We start from the raw sequence: 20,932 nt of genomic DNA, 5'->3' as shown, positions 1-20,932 counted from the left end.
GAATTATTTAAGGGCATACAGCTTTAAATGTATACCGCTGATGGCACCCCAGTCCTCCATCCAGAGGAGCAAAGAGGCATTGTCAAAGTTGAAAGTGCAAGGGGAAAAAACAACACCGAAGAGGATATGAAACGGCGCTGGTGAGGAGGGGTGTGGCCTGGGCAGAGGGGTTGTAGGTTGGGGAAAGCTCCGGGCCCGCCCGAGACTCTCTATCCCTGAAGTACGGCTTGCACCTCAGTCACAAGCAGCCATAAATCTGAAACCCAGCCTGCGCAAGCACGAAAAGCCGGCGCCGCTTTCCAGCGAGCTGCTCAAGGCAGGGGACTCGGCGGGCGCGACCCTCCAGGCTTCCATGGTCCCGGGTCGGCTCTCCTCCCCTGGGGGTGGAGTGGAAAGGTGGGGCTTGAGGAGACACAAACACAAGTCAGGGCGAGGCGGGCACCGTGAGTTCCGGGCAGGGAACAGGCTGCTCTTGGAGCTGGCTGCAGGTGCAGAGCGCAGCACCACGGAGGGCCCCATGGCCACCTGCTAATGGGGCAGCGGCGCTCGCTGGCAGGCAGACCATGACCACGACGGTGCTGTTGCCTGTGGAGGCCGATCGGGTGCCGCTGAGCCGACGCAGGCCGGGCATGGAGCCTTTGATGCGCCCCTGCTGGGGCCTCCAATAGGAAGGACGGCCCTGCCAGTGGGCCCGATGACACCGCGGCTGTGGCTGCGGCCTTGTGCTTTTTGAGGAGCCGCCTGATCTTCACTTTATTATATTTTTTTTGCTTCTAGGGGAGGCAGCTGCCCCCCTGCCCCGCGCTGGGTACGGCCATGATACAAATCACCATGGTTTACCACAAAGTTGCTGCCTCTTCTGTGTTGTATACACAACTGTTTCCTAGCCTTACAGAACCATCAGTGATGGGCAACCTTTTGAGCTTGGTGTTTCAAAATTCGCCAAAAAACCAAGCATAACTTGGGTGGTGTGTCACTCCAAAAAAAAAAAAAGTAAAAAAAGGTGTTCCCCTTAAAAAAAAAAGGGAAAAGGGGAGGGGGGAATTATCAAAGTTTTTTTTATAAAAAAATTTAAAAATATATTTAAAAAGGGGGAAAATAAGGCAAAACCCAGAGGTCTTTCCCAGTGGGACTCTGGGCTCAGGCCTTCCTCCAACAGGTCTGCCACTGGGGAGGTGGGCTCGAGTTGGGCCTGTGCCTCCTCGTGGCCCTCTTCAGCCCACCTGTCCCCTCAATCGGCTATGCTTGTGTGGCGGCGTGGCAACAGGGAGACAGTACTCATGCTGGGGTGGCCGTAGCGAGGTCGTGGATTCCCTCCTCCAGAGCTCCGGTGTGTCGCGGGGTTGGCCGCTCTAGGCCTCCAGGCCCTGGGGCTTTGCCTCGTCACTGGCCAGATGCTCTCCTCCTTTGCCCAGTGGGGTTGCTGGGGGGGTCCGGCGGCTCCCCACTTGACGCACTGGGCACCCCCGGCGATCCCCCCTCCAGAGCGACAGCATGGCGGTGGTATCGGCAGCGGTTCCAGCGGCGACGCCGGGGCCTTCCTTCTCCCTCTCCGTGGTGCCGGCACACCTCGAGTTAGGTGGTCTCAGGCCTCGGGACCCCTTAGCTTTGGCCTGGTGGGGGGCGTTGAGGGGGGTTTGGCGGCTCCCTGGTTGCTGCTCTGGGCTCCCCGGGTGTTTGCACAGTGGCGGTGGCGATCCTGGCGGCTCGGAAGCCGGTCAGGGAGCGCAGACACACTGTCCATTTCCAATAGCTCCGCGGCAGCGTGCCGATGGCCATTTTGCCTCCCCGGAAATCCACAAGAGATGCGTCCTTCTTGGCATGCAGCCACGTGTCACCGAAAATGGCTACGTGTGTCAGTGCTGACACGCGTGTCATAGGTTCGCCATCACTGCTAAAGAGTAGCTACTTTTTGTCTGGGGGTTCATTTAGACTGCCCAGATAGTCAGGTGTGCTCCTCTCTCTGTTTTTTTCTATTGGTCACCTGTTTGGGTTGATAAAAGTAGTATTCAAGCTTTCTGTTCACACAAAGCTTTGCATTAGGAGTGATCACTTGGATTGATGAAGAGTTGCATACAATGCAAAGGCCTGCAGCAAAGAAATAATGGCAAAATGCAAACACTTGCAGCTTCCCCTAGGACAGTGATGGCGAACCTAAGACACGCTTTTAATGTTTAAGAAATTAGTGTATTTTAATGTTTCTGTTGGAAGCCGCCCAGAGTGGCTGGGGAAACCGAGCCAGATGGGCGGGGTATAAGTAATAAATAATATTTATTATTATTATTATTATTATTATTATTATTATTAGACACGCAGAGCCCTCTCTGCTGGCACGTGCCCCATTGGCCCATTCGCGCTGCTGTTCTTGTCCCCCCCCCCATTTGTTCTCCCACTCCTCCTCACGCTCCAGCTTGTCTCCACTGTTAAAACCCTTCTGTTAAAACCCGGATCCTTGTTGTTGCTGCTGGTAGCCAGAGATTGGTGCTGTTTTTTCCTGTCGCTTTGGCAGAATATGATTGGGTGTAACAGCGTTAATTTTTAACCCGTTCTGTGCTGGGTTTTTCTTGCGCTTTGGCAGACTATCTTGGTGCTGTGTGTTAGTTCCAGCGAAGGTATTTTCATCATTTATTTCTGTTCTCCCCCCCCCAAAAGCCCAGCAACTTTGGGGCACCCCCCAAAAAACTTCAAAAACTTTGGTCAGCAGCTCCCCCCAAAAAGCTCAACAACTCTGGGCACTTTGTGATAAATAAGGGGGGTTTGGTTTGGTTTGGTTAAATAATTAGTTTTTGGTTTGTTAAATATAGTTATATATTACAATTATACATTTTTGTTATTTAAACTATAAATATCACAAAATTATGGTTTTTTTCTCGAAGTGACACACCACCCGAGTTATGCTTGGTTTTTTGGCGAATTTTGACACACCAAGCCAAGCTCAAAAGGTTGCCCATCACTGCCCTAGGACCAAATCATTGACTGTTGTGTCTAATGGCTTCTCACTGACAATCATACACTTGGATAATTTAGAGTGCGGCTGCTTTGACTACATTTGCAGACAAGAAGCACGATCAGCATGGACAATCAGGAATTTCATTTGGCCAAGATCATTTTCTCCTCCAGCTTGAACAGCACTATTCGTTTATGGCCAATTGGCTCCACAAGACTTCCTCTAAAAAGACTGAAGAAGACAGCCCTGCTGGATGAGTCCAAGACGGGTCAAGCATCTGTTTTGCACAGTGATCTATCAGCTGCCTGTGGGAAGCCCATAGGCAGGACGTGATAAAGGACATAGACCTTTAAAATGCATTGCACACTAGGGTGGGTCATATTTTTTTCCCCAGAAATGTTTCCTCCCTTGATTTTATCTCAGGCGTATGGTATAAACATAGTCAAATTTCAAAGTTGGGACAAATCGGTTAATATTTAGACCCTGCTCCTACAGATTGAAATTTGAACTACAGTGGTATCTCTGTTTATGAACACAATTGGTTCCGGAAGTCTGTTCATAAACTGAAGCGTTCATAAACTGAAGCGAACTTTCCCATTGAAAGTAATGGAAAGTGGATTCATCCGTTCCAGATGGGTCCACGGAGTACGCAACCTGAAGCGTACTTAACCCGAAGCATGGGTGTAATTGGTTCCGGAAGTCTGTTCATAAACTGAAGCATTCATAAACTGAAGCGAACTTTCCCATTGAAAGTAATGGAAAGTGAATTCATCCGTTCCAGATGGGTCCGCGGCGTTCGTAAACGGAAAATTCGTAAACCGAGGTGTTCATAAACCGAGGTTCCACTGTAGATGCTCCTTTACTGCACGTTCAACCATTTGCAAATGGCACTTGAATTTTGGAATGGTTAATGGATTGGTGAGTCAACTTTCAGCAGTCGTTTGTGATGGGACAAACACAAACATAGGTGCCCAGGGAGGAATTAAGCATCTTATTGAAATAGACATTGGCCGGCCATTGCAATGGAATATTTGCCTCCTTCATGCCAATGAACTGCCTCTACGACATCTCATCATTGAACTAGATGGACCCACATCTGGGGCTAACACCTTTTCAGGGCCTATTGGGAAATTACTGCCCAGTGTTGTTGAATACAAATGCTTCACGTGCAGTGAAGGAGATGACTAGAGCATCTAGGATAGTTATTGGAGAGAAAAGACGTGATGCTACCATCAAAACAACAATGAACAATCGCTCTAAATTCCCAAAACAAGAGACAAAGAAGGACTTTGCACCAAAATAGACGTTTAGTGTCATGCATAAAAGCATATTTTTTAGCATGATATAAGATGGTGTACATGTACAATGTATATATTGCATAAGGCATCATTTTATTAATTACACAAAATGTAAGCATTTAGTACAATTTATACCAAGTAATTAAGTCTAATGTGATGTTTTGACGCAACACATAATATGAGTGGCATTTACTTGTTGAGTACACCGTTTGCTTAACTGTTCCATATCATTTTTTCAAAACCATTGGTTTTTCATGTAAATTATCAACATGTTTTCTCTTAAATAAATATTGCAGAAAATAATAGTATGCAACTATTATTGCTCTACATAAAACCTAAAATGTATGTTGATTAGTTCACAATTTAACATACTGAGAATTAAAGGAGTCAAATTCCTATGTTTTTATCACTCGTAGTGAGGCAAAATGTCAATCTGTAGGAGCAGGGTCTAAATATTAACCGATTTCTCCCAAATTTGAAATTTGACTATGTTTATACCATACGCCTGAGAGGGAGGAAACAGCTTTGAATTTTATTTTATTTTTATGACCCACCTTATTGTACTCTGAAGATGGCATTTGTTTGGATTTGAAGTTCCGTGTTGAACCTCTGTGGGCTGAGGTATCTGACACTGGCCAGCAACTCTTTCAGTCATTCTTCCTTTGGCTAAGTTTGGTCCAAATTTATTGTGCCAGGTCCGGTGAAATGTTTGTAGTAGCATCTTGACTCGCATGTGCTGACTGCCAAGTAAAGAACTGCACAACAAACCAGCAAGGATGGAAGTTTTGTAATGATTTGTATGGAAATAAATACTGCTACATCTTTGTCTTTTTCCCTTTTCTCTGTTACCAGTTTTAAGACTGAAATCTATCCTTCTTAGGCTGCAATCTTAAATGCAATCACAAGGGACTAAGCCCCACTGAGCACTATGGGGCTGGCTTCTGAATAAGCATACTGTATGAAGGATCACACTGGGGCTGCAACCCGTGCCCACTTAATTGGAAGTTTCACCCAGTGGCTGATTTGGGGACCCATCTCTTAATTTTTCTAACCAATTCAATATAATATTTTTTTTTAAAAAAATAATTTTTATTAAATTTTCCAATTACAAACCAATCTTATCATATCAATTATTCTAAATTATACAAATACATATCAATTAAACCAAATATTATGCCAAATCATAATTTTTTTGACTTCCCATGCTTCATAATCTGGGGATTCTGAATAACAATACTTCCTGCCATCCTAGTCCAATTTCCAAATTCTTATCCTTGTACTCCATTATAATCCCGATCTTTCCCAACAATTCTTCCTTATCATTGTCTTCCTCTTGTCACAGCTTCTGAGATAAATATCAAGCGAGATTTAACACAAAGTCACTCTTCCTGTGTGGATTTTCTGTCCAGTCTGTCCTCCCCATAAATCCTCTTTTACAAACTGGGATGTTTTCCCGGCCGCTCCAACAATCAAAACACAAGCAGACAACATCTTAAAGATCTCATTTGTTGTGTCCCATCTTCTGCTCTATAATTCCACCGATTGCAGAAATGCAGCTTTTCCAGGCGAGTTTTGGCCAAATATAAATATTAGCATTCTTCTTGGGACAGATTTATGGCTCCCCCACCCTTTAGCTGCTCCTCTGCCTCCTCCAATTAGGCGGTGTAGCCTTATTAGCTGATAAGGGTCCTTAAATTGCGCCCAGGCAAGGACAGAGACAGTCAACAAGACTCCAAGGGTTGAATTCAGAGAAAGAATTTAATTTCTTATTAATAAGAGACTCTTGGTGGTCAGCTCCACGACAAGAGTAAGAAACACAAATTTGCAAACATTCTTATACACTTCTTGGGCTCCTTCCCCCTCCTCTGTAAATGTGCGCACGCAAGGGGGTCACAAGTACATATAAGGAAGATCCGTGTCCGGTCCTGTGCATAAACACATGCTGACTCATGCTGCCCCGGTAGCATCCACACTCAGCCTTGAGTAAGACTATGCGTCAAGGATAGCAGCTTCCAGCGTCAAGCTCATCCACTGATAAGCCCCTCTCTGTGTTCCAGACAAGGCCAGCTCTTAGCCTTGATGGCAAGCTGGGCATCCTGTTCTTTTTGCTGTTCCACTTTGGCACACAGAGAGGCAAAGAGGAGAGCATTTTAAGCAAGACATCCCAGGGGTATTGGGGGGGGGGGCTAACCATACAGTCAGAATTAATACAATGCAAGCAATGCAAACTATAGGATCAGATCTAGCTCAATAACACAATTGGCAAACCCCTCCCTTCAGCGGCTCGGATTTAAAGTGCGTCACAGATCATAAATCCACTTATAGCTGTCCGCAAGGTATTTTTAAGAGCTCCAGCATTAATATAACCAACTTGGGGAGGCTTTGATCTTACAAACTTAGCAAAGCAACTTCCAAAAACATAAAAAATCACACTCCTCTATTATATATACTCCAACATCCACAAAGTTCGTTTCCTAACTTCTCGTTAAATTATGGGCCATCCGTCCAGGGAAGGTGGTAAGTGCTTCTTAAGATGTATATTTTTAAAAAGTTCACTTCCATTTTTGTTCAGTCCATGTCATTATCTTCCTTAAATATGGTATTTCCTTGACTCTCTTATCACTCAGAGGCTTGAATTTCTGGCAGTGTCTTCTCCCCCATCATTTGAAGCATGTCCATGAATTTAAATCCCATTATTCCTCCTCGCGCTCCAACAGGGTGGCCTCCAGCAGCTCTGGCCCCCATGGGTGCTTGGCCCAGGCCCCCCCACCCCTCAAAGATCGGGATGGGTTGAGGGGCATCCGCGGGCCAGCGGTCCCTCCTGTCAATCCCAGGAGGGTGGGGAGACTGCTTTACTTCCCTGTTGTTGTTGTTTAGTCGTTTAGTCGTGTCCGACTCTTCGTGACCCCATGGACCAGAGCACGCCAGGCACTCCTGTCTTCCACTGCCTCCCGCAGTTTGGTCAAACTCATGTTCGTAGCTTCGAGAACACTGTCCAACCATCTCGTCCTCTGTCGTCCCCTTCTCCTAGTGCCCTCAATCTTTCCCAACATCAGGCTCTTTTCCAGGGAGTCTTCTCTTCTCATGAGGTGGCCAAAGTATTGGAGCATGTTGGTAGCTTCAAGAACACAGTGGAAGACAGGAGTGCCTGGCGTGCTCTGGTCCATGGGGTCATGAAGAGTCGGACACAACTAAACGGTTAAACAACAACAACAAGCCTAGAGGTTACCAGAGCATAGATGACAGTAGTTAGGCTATCCCTGTCCAGATGGGGGCGTAGCTGGACCCCCAGCCAAAGCTGATGTGAGGCACTCTGCACCCTGAGACCACCTGACCCTCAAGTGACAGTGAAGGATCCAGGAGTACCCATTCCTTCCGGTCTATGGACCCACCCACCGACAGTGCCTCAAGTCTTACCTGAATTGTGTGTCAGTCAGTTGACTCCCATCCAGTCCATTACCAAGGCAAGGCAAAGGCTGATTACTAAGGCTGCGCTAAAAAGCTGATAAATTTTCATGGGGCCTTATTTTTCAAAAACAATTGCAAACTGATGTGGAAATGAGAAACTGAGAGGAGGCTTTTTCATATGTTAGGATTTGTACAGTTTAGCTATTGTTTACATAGGGATATAGACTATTAAACTCTCTAGTGTAACCTGTGAATACCCACAGAGAAAGAGTGAGAGAGTATGGCCAACTATCGCCCAGTCTCAAATCTACCATCCTTGGGCAAGGTGACCCGGAAACTGCAACTAATCCAGAATGCGGCAGCTAGACTAGTGACTGCGAGTGGCCGCCGGGACCACATAACACTGGTCCTGAGAGATCGGCACTAGCTCCCAGTACGTTTCCGAGCACAATTCAAAGTGTTGGTGCTGACCTTGAAAGCCCTAAATGACCTCGGTCCAGTATACCTGAAGGAGCGTCTCCACCCCCACCATTCAGCACCAAGGTCCTTCTGGTGGTTCCCTCGTTGCGAGAAGCAAAGCTACAGGGAACCAGACAGAGGGCCTTCTCGGTAGTGGCACCCGCCCTGTGGAACGCCCTCCCAGCAGATGTCAAGGCAATAAGTAACTATTCTACTTTCAGAAGACAACTGAAGACGGCCCTGTTTAGGGAAGTTTTTAATTTTTGATGCTGTACTGTTTTAAATATTCAGTTGGAAGCCACCCAGAGTGGCTGGGGAAACCCAGCCAGGTGCACGGGGTATAAATAATAATTTTTAAAATTATTATTATTATTATTATTATTATTATTATTATTATTATTACTGCCCAATTGACTACAAGATGTGGTTTAGATTTCAGAAATTTCAATCTGTAGGAGCAGGGTCTAAATATTGACCGATTTGTCCCAAATTTGAAATTTGACTATGTTTATACCATACGCCTGAGATAACGACAAGGGAGGAAACATTTTCGCAATATTTTTTTTTATGACCCACCCTAGTGTGTAGTCCAAGAGATCTGGTCCAAGAGAGGGAAATGGCTGCTGGCTAGTGAATTTATCTGCTGCCTTCCACATCTCATTTGCATGTGGAGAAACAGGAAACCAAGCTAGTCAGGTGTTTGCCTAATTTTACTCCAGCTGCAGAGTTTAGATATTTTTCTGGTCCTCAACACAGTGTCCCCTCTGGTTGCCCGATGCTCTGCTTCTGTGCCCTGTCTTCCCCGGAGGAATTGGGTTGGCCATGTGGAAACAGGATGATGAACCAACAGAACCGTTGGCCTGATCCAACTGGACTCTTCTCATGTGAAACTTCAGGTTGCCTGGGGGCAATGGTAGACATATTCCAAGGACTTGCTTTACAAAGCCCCATGTACGTAGCTTTCTGCTTTCCAGTATCCCAAAATGATGGCGGCTGAGACCAAGACTTGCTTTTACCACCTGGGAGGATTCTGTCAGCATCCTGGTGTGTTGTGTTGCCCCCCCTGCCACCTACCACCGCATGGAACCTTCCAGGCATCTTTAGTGTCCTGTTTTCTGCTTCTTGATTCAGAGTCTCCCTTGCTGGCGCTGTTGTAACATCTGTTCAGCGCCAGCCAAGACTCTCCGAAGGAAGAGCAGAATTGTTGGCAGGTAAGGTTGCAGCTGTGGGGTGTCACAGGCCTGGGCTCTTGTCAGAAAGCCTCCCAACTTGCTTCCAGAGGTGAGGCTGGATTTGAGCCCCGCTTCCTCTTTTCTGGGTCAAAAACAGGAAAGGGAAGGGGTGGGAAGCAGGAAGTGGGACTTCGCAACGGGAAAACAGCAGAGTCAGTGGCCCAGGAAGTCAAAAACGGGCATTGGTCAACTTCTGGCTGACAGTAAACCCCTGTCCATTTGGCAGAAAGTAAAGTATTGGATTAAATTTAAATTAAATTAAATTAAATTAAAATTAAATTGAAAGACGCCTGCTTCTTGGGAGAAAAGCAATGACAAACCTAGACAGCATCTTAAAAAGCAGAGACATCACCTTGCCTACAAAGGTCCGTATAGTTAAAGCTATGGTTTTCCCAGTAGTGATGTATGGAAGTGAGAGCTGGACCATAAAGAAGGCTGATCGCCGAAGAATTGATGCTTTTGAATTATGGTGCTGGAGGAGACTCTTGAGAGTCCCATGGACTGCAAGAAGATCAAACCTCTCCATTCTGAAGGAAATCAGCCCTGAGTGCTCACTGGAAGGACAGATCCTGAAGCTGAGGCTCCAATACTTTGGCCACCTCATGAGAAGAGAAGAATCCTTGGAAAAGACCCTGATGTTGGGAAAGATGGCGGGCACATGGAGAAGGGGACGACAGAGGACGAGATGGTTGGACAGTGTTCTCGAAGCTACGAACATGAGTTTGACCAAACTGCGGGAGGCAGTGCAAGACAGGAGTGCCTGGCGTTCTATGGTCCATGGGGTCATGGGCGTACCCAGGATCAAAACTAGGGGGGGCAAGGGGAGGGGCCAAGGCACGGAAGGGGAGGGGCCACAAAGTGTCCGGGAACGGCGAACTCGCGCTCCGCCGGGCTGTGCCCCTCCCTAGAAGCAGGGCTGGTGGGCGGAGGCGGAGCCCAGCCCAGCGGAGCGCGAGTTCAGCGTTTCCGCCCACCGCGCCGCGCTCCCTGGTTCCCCGCTGCGCTTGGCCTTGCCTGAGGGCGCGACGGGGAGCTGGAGGGAGGGTGCTGCGCAGCGCGGTGGGAATGGAGAACTCGCGCTCCGCCGGGCTGGGCTCCGCCTCTGCCCACCAGCCCTGCTTCTAGAGTAGGGCAGCTGCCCTAACTTGCCCCGTGGTGGGTACGCCCTTGCATGGGGTCACGAAGAGTCGGACACGACTACTAAACAACTAAACAACAACAGTATCACTTTATGTCATGGGTAAGGGAGCCTTTTTTACTATCTGCCCCGACCTCCGTGGGCTACCTTTGACAGGTGAGTGTAACACGCCACCTGTCAGTTGCCTGATGCCATTATGATGTCAGGTATGTTTAGCCTGGAGAAGAGAAGGTTAAGGGGTGATATGATAACCATGTTCAAATATATCAAAGGATGTCATATAGAGGAGGGAGAAAGGTTGTTTTCTGCTGCTCCAGAGAAGCGGACACAGAGCAATGGATTCAAACTTCAAGAAAGAAGATTCCACTTCAACATTAGGAAGAACTTCCTGACAGTAAGAGCTGTTCGACAGTGGAATTTGTTGCCAAGGAGTGTGGTGGAGTCTCCTTCTTTGGAGGTCTTTAAGCAGAGGCATGACAGCCATTTGTCAAGAATGCTTTGATGGTGTTTCCTGCTTGGCAGGGGGTTGGACTGGATGGCCCTTGTGGTCTCTTCCAACTCTAGGATTCTATGGTTATAAGTTAGAATTTTTGTGTTTTGTATTTTTGTATCTTTTTGTTGTTTGTTAAAAAATCTTTAATAAATACATTTTAAAAAGAAGAAGTGTAAATAAAGCAAAAAACAAAATAAAAAAATTCCTTCCAGCAGCACCTTAAAGACCAACTAAGTTTTTTATTTGGGTATGAGCTTTCGTGTGCATGCAAACGTCTTCAGATACACTGAAATAGAGGGCAATAGAGTGAAATAGAGTGTAAATAAAGCCAGCATTCTTTTTTTTAATTAAAAAAACCCCAACAACATGAAAAAACAACCCCCAAACCCAGATGGATATTAATGGATGGACATTAATTTGATAAAGGTCCCCCCCCACACCTTTCTTTTCATTGTGATGACACAAAAAACTCTGGGAGAGTTTCGCTCCCTTCTTTGCTTCCCTTTTTTTTTCTCTCCTGCACCTTCTCGCGGTTTCCTACCTTGCCGCTCTTTTTAGGTGCGCCCCCCCCCCAAATGCACTTTCTGTAGGCAAGTCCCTTACTTATTAAAAAAAAAGAATTCTGCAAAATAGGCAAGCACTTTTAGCAACATTAAAGATCTTCAGCTCCAAATGATCCCCCCAAATGATTCCCATCATCGCATTTCTATGCAGCTCGGGTGTCCGGGCATCGGGTGTCCTTCGTCTGTCGCCAACCGTGCCAGGCAGCGAGGGTGCCCCCCTCCTTCTCCCAGCATGCCACGCGCCCCTGCTGGATAAAAATAAAAAAGGGGTAAAAATAGCTGGATATCCCAGGCTGCTGGCGAGAAGGAGCCCTCGTCTTCCTGGAGCCCCCTTTCTTGTCCCCCTGCACCCCAGCGCTCAGAGGTACGTGCGGGTCTATTGTTAGGGTAGGGCTTCGGGGGGGAAAGGACCACCCACCCCCGCACCGCTTAATGCAGCCAGAGCGCGCGCGCTGCAATTCTTGTTTTTAATTGTTTTCATTCATTGGGTACCACCCGGCAGAACGAGGAAGCAGGACAGACAATTTCGTTATGTTGCTCGTGGTCTCTGTGCTCGCCAGGGATTCTGTAGAAGGGTACCGTACAACCTTCGGGTTTTGCAGCTCAGAGTAACAATGCAACAACAATGCAGTGCTGTGCACTTTTCAGAATTTGATCCCTCTGGCCCGTTTGTCAGTCGTGCGTGTTGCTGTTGTGGGTGTGTGTAAAACACACACCGTGTCTTGCTTGGGTTGTTGTGCTCCTGGGATCATCAGGAATCTGCCCTGTTAACTCGCTCAAGGTCAGTCTTTCTTCCATCTTGCATCGCTGGGTTATCCACCCCACCCCACCCCACCCCCCACAATTCATGCCAATAAGAGAAATCGCTGTGTGTGTATGCGCCCCCCCCCCCCCCACAGCCAGCCTCACACCTCCAGCCACAGGGAGATCCCTGTGGTTGGGGAGGAAAGGATCACACATTCTATGAAAGGCACGTTGTTGTTGGGTTTTTTTTTAAACCGGAGTCTGGCTGGAAATGTTGAGTTGCTTTGCCAGTTGCTAAGAAACTTCCCGTGGGGGGGGGGTTGCAGCCAGTGTTTGAAGCTTACTGTGAAATGCTAGACTGAAAAGAGCCAGCAAGAGTGGGAGGAAAGAAAGCGGGGTGCTTTGCAAGCTGCAGGTGAACATGGGCTGAAATTTCTGTTTACATACCTAAAACAGGTATATGGAGTTTTGCTGCTCAGGACGTGCAAATGCACTTGAGGTGTGCATGCATTTGTACAAGAAAGCTTGACTGGTTGCAAGAAGCCAACAGGAGAGCAGTTGCTTTACATGCAGAAGCTTGAGAGTTTAAACCCTGTTGTCTCTGGGTGAAAGGATAGGAGAAGGTTCCCTGGCCCAAGTCCCTGCAAAACTGCTGCCTCTTTGAGGATACCAAGACAGCAGAGGCTGGTCCATTGGGCTGAACAAGGTCTGTTGTCGGCCACCTACTTTCTTAATTACATCCTCATCATTATTCATAGAATAATAGAATCCTAGAGTTGGAAGAGACCACAAGGGCCATCCAGTCCAACCCCCTGCCAAGCAGGAAACACCATCAAAGCATCCTTGACATATGCCTGTCAAGCCTCTGCTTAAAGACCTCCAAAGAAGGAGACTCCAGCACACTCCTTGGCAGCAAATTCCACTGTCGAACAGCTCTTACTGTCAGGAAGTTCTTCCTAATGTTTAGGTGGAATCTTCTTTCTTGAAGTCTAAATCCATTGCTCCGTGTCCGCTTCTCTGGAGCAGCAGAAAACAATCTTTTCCCCTCCTCTATATGACATACTTCTATATATTTGAACATGGCTATCATATCACCCCTTAACCTTCTCTTCTCCAGGCTAAACATACCCAGCTCCCTAAGCCGTTCCTCATAAGGCATCGTATCCAGGCCTTTGACCATTTTGGTTGCCCTCTTCTGGACACGTTCCAGCTTGTCAGTATCCTTCTTGAACTGTGGTGCCCAGAACTGGACACAGTACTCCAGGTGAGGTCTGACCAGAGCAGAATACAGTGGTCCTATTACTTTCCTTGATCTAGATGCTATACTCCTATTGATCATAGCTGCCAAGTTATCCCCTTTTTTAAGGGATTTTCCCTTATGCTGAATAGGCTTCCTCGCGAGAAAAGGGAAAACTTGGCAGCTATGCTATTGATGCAGCCCAGAATTGCATTGGCTTTTTTAGCTGCTGCATCACACTGTTGATTCGTGTCAAGTTTGTGGTCTATCAAGACTCCTAGATCCTTTTCACATGTACTGCTCTCAAGCCAGGTGTCTCCCATCCTATATTTGTGCCTTTCATTTTTTTTTGCCCAAGTGGAGTACTTTACATTCCTCCTTGTTCAAATTCATCTTGTTTGCTTTGGCCCAGTTCTCTAATCTGATAAGGTCATTTGGAAGTGTGATCCTGTCCTCTGGGGTATTGGCCACCCCTCCCAATTCAGTGTCATCTGCAAATTTGCTCAGGATGCTCTCAAGCCCATCATCCAAGTCATTGATAAAGATGTTGAAGAAGACTGGGCCCAAGACAGAACCCTGTGGCACCCCACTAGTCACTACTCTCCCGGATGAGAAGGAGCCATTGATGAGCACCCTTTGGGTTCGGTCAGCCAGCCAGTTACAAATCCACTGAATGGTAGCATTGCCTAGCCCGCATTTTTCATTTCTCCTTGTTAAAATTCATCTTGTTTGCTTTGGCCCAGTTGTCTAATCTGTTAAAGTCGTTTTGAGGCACCTCACCCCTGATGTGCAGTAAGCTTTGAACGTTAGGTGTCGTGTCAGTTGTTATACTCCTCTAGTTATCAAGGTGTCTTGGAGCATGTCTCCCAAAAAACAACTTTCCAGCTCACCTGAAGGTAGCCATTGTGGGGATTTGGAAGGCATGTGAATCAAGGCCCTGCAAAGTACTCTTAAGGCACTTGCAAGCCCCCTGTGTTGCTGCTTTTTATGAAGGGCCATTTAGAGGCCTCGGTTTTTATGGAAATTTTGAGGTGACTTACATTTTGGAGTCTGGCTGTCAACTCCAGCCAGCATGGTTGTATGATGCTGGGGACAGCTCAGTTGGTAGAGCATGAGATTCTTATTCCCAGGGTTGTGGGTTCAACACCCCCTTTGGGCAAAAGATTCACGCATTGCAGGGAACCTCGCGGTCCCCTTCCAACTGTATCTCATGACGATTTGAAGGATGGTATTTATTTTTGTCTTGTGGTCATTTGGTGGGGGATTTTGGGGGGGTAGTGGTGCTAAATTTTAAAGTAAAAACCCCTTGCCGTGCCCCCAAGTGCGTTGCTGTGGGTTATCCCCCCCCCGGCCTAGTGGGGGCCTGGCAGGGGCCTACATAAAACAAAGGCCGTGCTGCGACCTGTGATCCAGGCGCTCGCCCTCTCCCCCCCCCCCCGAGCCTAGTGACGGCTCAGCAGTCTGGCCTAGGGGTCTGATAATGGCCGCCTTGGTGGTTTCAGTTGCTTGGTTGATGATGTCAGGAAGGGAGGGGGTGTACTGTGGGAGGAAATCCACTTGAGGGCGCTGTTTTACTTTGTGGAAAAGCAGGTTTCCACCTGCCCAGGTGTGAGATTTGAGGGATTTTCCCCCCTAACAACGCTCGGGGAGTGGCCTGGATCGCTGTGCCAAAATTTCAGGACGATCGGTCAAGCGGTTACAGAGAAAAGTGGAACACGCACTTTCACGATTTTTTACATTTTTATATATATAGATAATATCAGAGTGTACTAAACAAGTCCACTGAGGAAATAACCTTCTCAGTGGCTAAATTCCTCTTCCTGGCGCTCAAGTGTCGGAAACGTATAATTGAATGTCTTGATGTGGGTTATCTGTAGGAGGTTTAGAAGCGCGGTCATACCCCATTTATGTATCCCTCTGATGCCTTCAGTTTTATATGTTTATCTTTGTATTGAGAAATTTCTGACTATCGGTCTGGAGGCGGTTGGAGGATGGATGGCGGTTAACAGATTGAGGTTGAATCCTGACAAGACAGAAGTACTGTTTGTGGGGGACAGGAGGCGGGCAGGTGTGTCCCTGGTCCTGAATGGGGTAACTGTGCCTCTGAAGGACCAGGTGCGCAGCCTGGGAGTCATTCTGGACTCACAGCTGTCCATGGAGGCACAGGTCAATTCTGTGTCCCGGGCAGCTGTCTATCAGCTCCATCGGGTACACAGGCTGAGACCCTACCTGCCCGCAGACTGTCTCGCCAGAGTGGTGCATGCTCTAGTTATCTCCCGCTTGGACTACTGCAATGCGCTCTACTTGGGGCTACCTTTGAAGGTGACCCGGAAACTACAACTAATCCAGAATGCGGCAGCTAGACTGGTGACTGGGAGCGGCCGCCAAGACCACATAACACCGGTCCTGAAAGACCTACATTGGCTGCCAGTACGTTTCCGAGCACAATTCAAAGTGTTGGTGCTGACCTTTAAAGCCCTAAATGGCCTCGGTCCAGTATACCTGAAGGAGCGTCTCCACCCCCATCGTTCTCCTGGACACTGAGGTCCAGTGCCGAGGGCCTTCTGGCGGTTTCCTCGTTGCGAGAAGCCAAGTTACAGGGAACCAGGCAGAGGGCCTTCTCGGTAGTGGCACCCACCCTGTGGAATGCCCTCCCACCAGAGGTCAAAGAGAACAACAATTGCCAGACATTTAGAAGGCAACTTAAGGCAGCCATGTTTAGAGAAGCTTTTAATGCTTGATGGATTTCTGTATTTTAATATTTTGTTGGAAGCCGCCCAGAGTAGCTGGGGGAACCCGGCCAGATGGGCGGGGCATAAATAAATAAATAAATAAATAAATAAATAAATAAATAAATATAGCTGTTGGGCCTATGTGTGTTTAAATGCGGTTAGACAAAGGCAAATGAGGCAAATTCATGGAAGATGCTCAATTTATCAGTAGCCATTTAATCACAGCGACTTTATGCAGGTTCCATGTCCAGGAACAGGATATCTCTCATTCAGTATCAACCCCATGGGGTGGGTAGGGGGAGCTCTAGGGAGAGAAATTCCCTAGAGAGAATGTGGAGAGAAATTGGTGAGTGATGTGAACAGGGGTGCTGCCCCATGTATTAAAAAACATGTTTTGTGTTGTTTACTGTCTGATTATTGTCTATCACTTTGTTGTTTATAGTTTATTTGTTTATTTGACAGTGTCTGTCTCTCTCTCTGTGTGTGATTGACACACACACACCTTGCATATGGTGTGTTGTTTATAGTATGTTGTTTATAATTTGTGGTATTCTTTTTCCTGCCCTGCTATCTGTATCGGTGGACAACAGGTTACTTAGTTAACTAACATATTTAGCTATGCTTTTCCATTCTTTTTTTTTTAAATGTGGAAATGAGACAGAACACATTGCAAATGAGCACATGCAAACTTGACATGGGCTGGATACAGACAGACCCATCCGTCCATATGCACAGGTCATTTTTAACTTTAGAAAAACCTCCACTCTCCTGTGCAATGCCAGTATGTCTTCTCCATCGCAAGGATGTGACCCCCTCTGAGATTTATTATGGGTGCCCCAAACTTAGAACTCTGAAGCCAGCAAAACTTCTAGGTCATCTGCCCTTATTAGGTGTCTGTTGAGGAGTGTAACAGGACCCCACTTCTTCCCTCTTCAGCCAGACCAGTGAGGTGGGTCACAGTGATCTTTACAAAGAACCACAGGTCTATTTTCAGTGCCTGCTGCTTTGGGACTCTTCCCAAAAGCAAGGCTGTTACTTTGACACAGGAATAATAATAATAATAATAATAATAATAATAATATATTATTATTATTATTATTATTATTATTATTATTATTATTATTTATAGCCCGCCCATCTGGCTGGGTCTCCCCAGCCATTCTGGGCGGCTTACAACAGAAAAATGAAATCAAATAATCTATTAAACCTTAAAAAGCCTCCCTAAACAGGGCTGCCTTCAGATGTCTTCTAAAAATCTGATAGCTGTTTTTCTCTTTGACATCTGGTGGGAGGGCGTTCCACAGGGCGGGCGCCACCACCGAGAAGGCCCTCTGCTTGGTTCCCTGCAACTTGGCTTCTCACAACGAGGGAACTACCAGAAGGCCCTCGGTACTGGACCTCAGTGTCCGGGCAGAACGATGGGGGTGGAGACGCTCCTTCAGGTATACTGGACCGAAGCCATTTAGGGCTTTAAAGGTCAGCACCAACACTTTGAACTGTGCTCGGAAACATACTGGGAGCCAATGTAGATCTTTCAAGACCAGTGTTATGTGGTCTCGGCGGCCGCTCCCAGTCACCAGTCTAGCTGCCGCATTCTGAGTTAGTTGTAGTTTCCGGGTCACCTTCAAAGGTAGCTCCACGTAGAGCGCATTGCAGTAGTCCAAGCGGGAGATAACCAGAGCATGTACTACTCTGGCGAGACAGTCTGCAGGCAGGTAGGGTCTCAGCTTGCGTACCAGATGGAGCTGATAGACAGCTGCCCTGGACACAGAATTAATCTGCACCTCCATGGACAGCTGTGAGTCCAGAATGACTCCCAGGCTGCGCACCTGGTCCTTCAGGGGCACAGTGACCCCATTCAGGACCAGGGAGTTCTCCACACCTGCCCGCCTCCTGTCCCCCAGGAGGTGGGCCACACGTTTGCCGACATAACGACCTATTGTATATATTGGGTTCCCCCTCGGCATTCCTTATGGGTAGGTTACGTTTTTTTCCCCATTTTACAGACAGAGGGCTGAGGCCAGAAAGATTAGTGACTTGCAGAGCTAGGGACTGAAGTAAGTCAGAAGGTATTTTGGGGGGGAGCTGGGTGCAACAGGGCTCCTGGAGCACTCTGGCTTATGCTTCATAAATGTTTGTGTTTGTATGGAAGAGTATACATATTTTAACCACTTGGGGGGGGGGCGATTTGAATCCTCTCCCCCATCGTACCATTTCCCCAGTAGTAATCAGTGCCTGAAGCTGCTATTTCATGGAATCCTAGAATCCTGGAGTTGGAAGAGACCACAAGGGCCATCCAGTCCAACCCCCTGCCAAGCAGGAAACACCATCAAAGCATCCTTGACATATGCCTGTCAAGCCTCTGCTTAAAGACCTCCAAAGAAGGAGACTCCAGCACACTCCTTGGCAGCAAATTCCACTGTCGAACAGCTCTTACTGTCAGGAAGTTCTTACTCCCAGGAAAGTGAGAGAAGGGTCGGCTTACAGTGCAATCCTATATATGCCTACTCATATATACTCATGTTTGAAATATGATTGCCCGGGGGGGGGGGCAGAAGGTGATCTTGCCTAGGACGCAAAAAAAACCCTTGCACTGGCCCTGAGCACTGGGTTGGACTAGATGCACTCCAGGAATCTTTCCAGCCCTAAAATTTTATGACCGTACTGTCTGAATTGAGCTACATTTGACTGAGATCATGGAAGCTCTGTGCAAGTAGGTGGGGCTGTTCAGGTAAAAACCATGTCAATAAAAGCAACATTTAAAAACCAGGCCTGAGAAGAGATGGCCACTTGTGTCTTCTATGTGCAGTGCAGTGGGCAGGCTGGGCGGAGCTCCCTGCCCTGGTATTTCAATGAGCGGCTCCCAGTTCTGGTTTGTTTAATGTTGGCTTTTCTTCTACCTCTACTTTGCACGGTTATTTCTGGCAAAGGGGAGACTAAACCTTCCGTGGACGTTTGGCATGTCAATAGCTATAATTCGGTTTCCATGTGGTTCCGCATCAGCATGGATGACCTGTAATTTTCCAGAGGGTGGTCTTTGTTGGGTTGAGAAAACAGAGCCAACACGAAGCAACGCAGAAGGGCGAGCTGAAAGAAAGTTGATTGATGCACCAGTAACAGGCTGGAGGGAACTTGGTCCTTGCGGGCATCAGCGCCTGGCACACATTGCTGAAAACGCCTACGGGAATTAGAATCATAGAATCCTAGAGTTGGAAGACACCACAAGGGCCATCCAGTCCAACCCCCTGCCAAGCAGGAAACACCATCCAAGCATTCTTGACATATGGCTGTCAAGCCTTCGCTTAAAGACCTCCAAAGAAAGAGACTCCACCACACTTCTTGCCAGCAAATTCCACTGCCAAACAACTCTTACTGTCAGGAAGTTCTTCCTAATGTTGAGGTGGTCTACCAAGAATTTAATTCCAGTTTTCAAATCCCATATTCTACCCTGAATGCAAACAAAATAGAGACAAGCTAATAAGAGAGCAAGGCCTTATCAGCAGGAAGCCATTGTCAGACACAGGGCTTTATAGAGACGGGAATTTGATTTTTTATTGCTGCATGAGGTATTTCTTATCCAAATCATAACGTGTAAAGACATAAAGGAAGACAGGGAGGGAGAAGGGACTGTGAATGATGCCTCCTTACCCTTTTGGCTCCTATCTATCGCTAGAGTTGCCAAATTTTAATCCTGTAAATCACTGGGATGCCTTATTAAAAGTTGGGGGGGGGAAGCTTGGCATGAGTTGCTAGCTTTTGCTGTTCCTCAGGCCTTTGTCCCTTGCCCCCAACAATGGGGGAATGCCACAGATGTGTATAAAATTATGTGTGGTTTGGAAAAAGTGGACAGGGATACATCCCCCCCCTTTAAAAATGTATTTATTGAATTTTTTATAACGAACAACAAAAACATACAGACTACAAAAAACCACTGCAAAAAGTACAAAATACAAAAATACAAAAAAACATACAAAACAAAAACTCCTATTTATAAACCTTATTTCTAATCTAATGACTTCCTCATTCCTCTTCTTTCTGTGCTCCATTATAAATCGTCCTTAACAATTTCTAAATCTTATACAAACTCTAAATTTTACTTAGTACTAACTTATTTCTATACCTTTTATATCTTAATATTTAACATTCCAACTAATCCCTTTCTTTTCACTCAACTATGCCTAACTCTATCAATACTTATTTCTCACCATTGTATTGTCTTTTGTTGTTGTTTAGTCGTTTAGTCGTGTCCGACTCTTCGTGACCCCATGGACCATAGCACGCCAGGCACTCCTATCTTCCACTGCCTCCCGCAGTTTGGTCAAACTCATGTTCGTAGCTTCGAGAACTCTGTCCAACCATCTTGTCCTCTGTCGTCTCCTTCTCCTAGTGCCCTCAATCTTTCCCAACATCAGGGTCTTTTCCAAGGATTCTTCTCTTCTCATGAGGTGGCCAAAGTATTGGAGCCTCAGCTTCACGATCTGTCCTTCCAATGAGCACTCAGGGCTGATTTCCTTAAGAATGGATAGGTTTGATCTTCTTGCAGTCCATGGGACTCTCAACAGTCTCCTCCAGCACCATAATTCAAAAGCATCAATTCTTCGGCGATCAGCCTTCTTTATGGTCCAGCTCTCACTTCCATACATCACTACTGGGAAAACCATAGCTTTAACTATACGGACCT

The 20,932-nt window shown here is 46.9% G+C and overlaps 1 protein-coding gene across 1 annotated transcript in view; it reads left to right on the top strand.

The window, feature by feature from the left end:
• Nucleotides 1-11,789: 11,789 nt before the first annotated feature.
• AK1 (adenylate kinase 1) overlaps nt 11,790-20,932 on the top strand; it is a 42,059-nt gene continuing 32,916 nt past the window's right edge. Inside the window, exon 1 of the mRNA XM_035101507.2 lies at nt 11,790-11,902. The gene's annotated coding sequence lies outside the window, so the exon portion shown is untranslated. The remainder of the gene's footprint in view (nt 11,903-20,932) is intronic.

Source organism: Zootoca vivipara, chromosome Z (genome assembly GCF_963506605.1).
Source record: "Zootoca vivipara chromosome Z, rZooViv1.1, whole genome shotgun sequence".
NCBI lineage: Eukaryota > Metazoa > Chordata > Lepidosauria > Squamata > Lacertidae > Zootoca > Zootoca vivipara.
The sequence above is the reverse complement of the archived record's forward strand: the minus strand, read 5'-3'. Positions and strand labels throughout refer to the sequence as shown.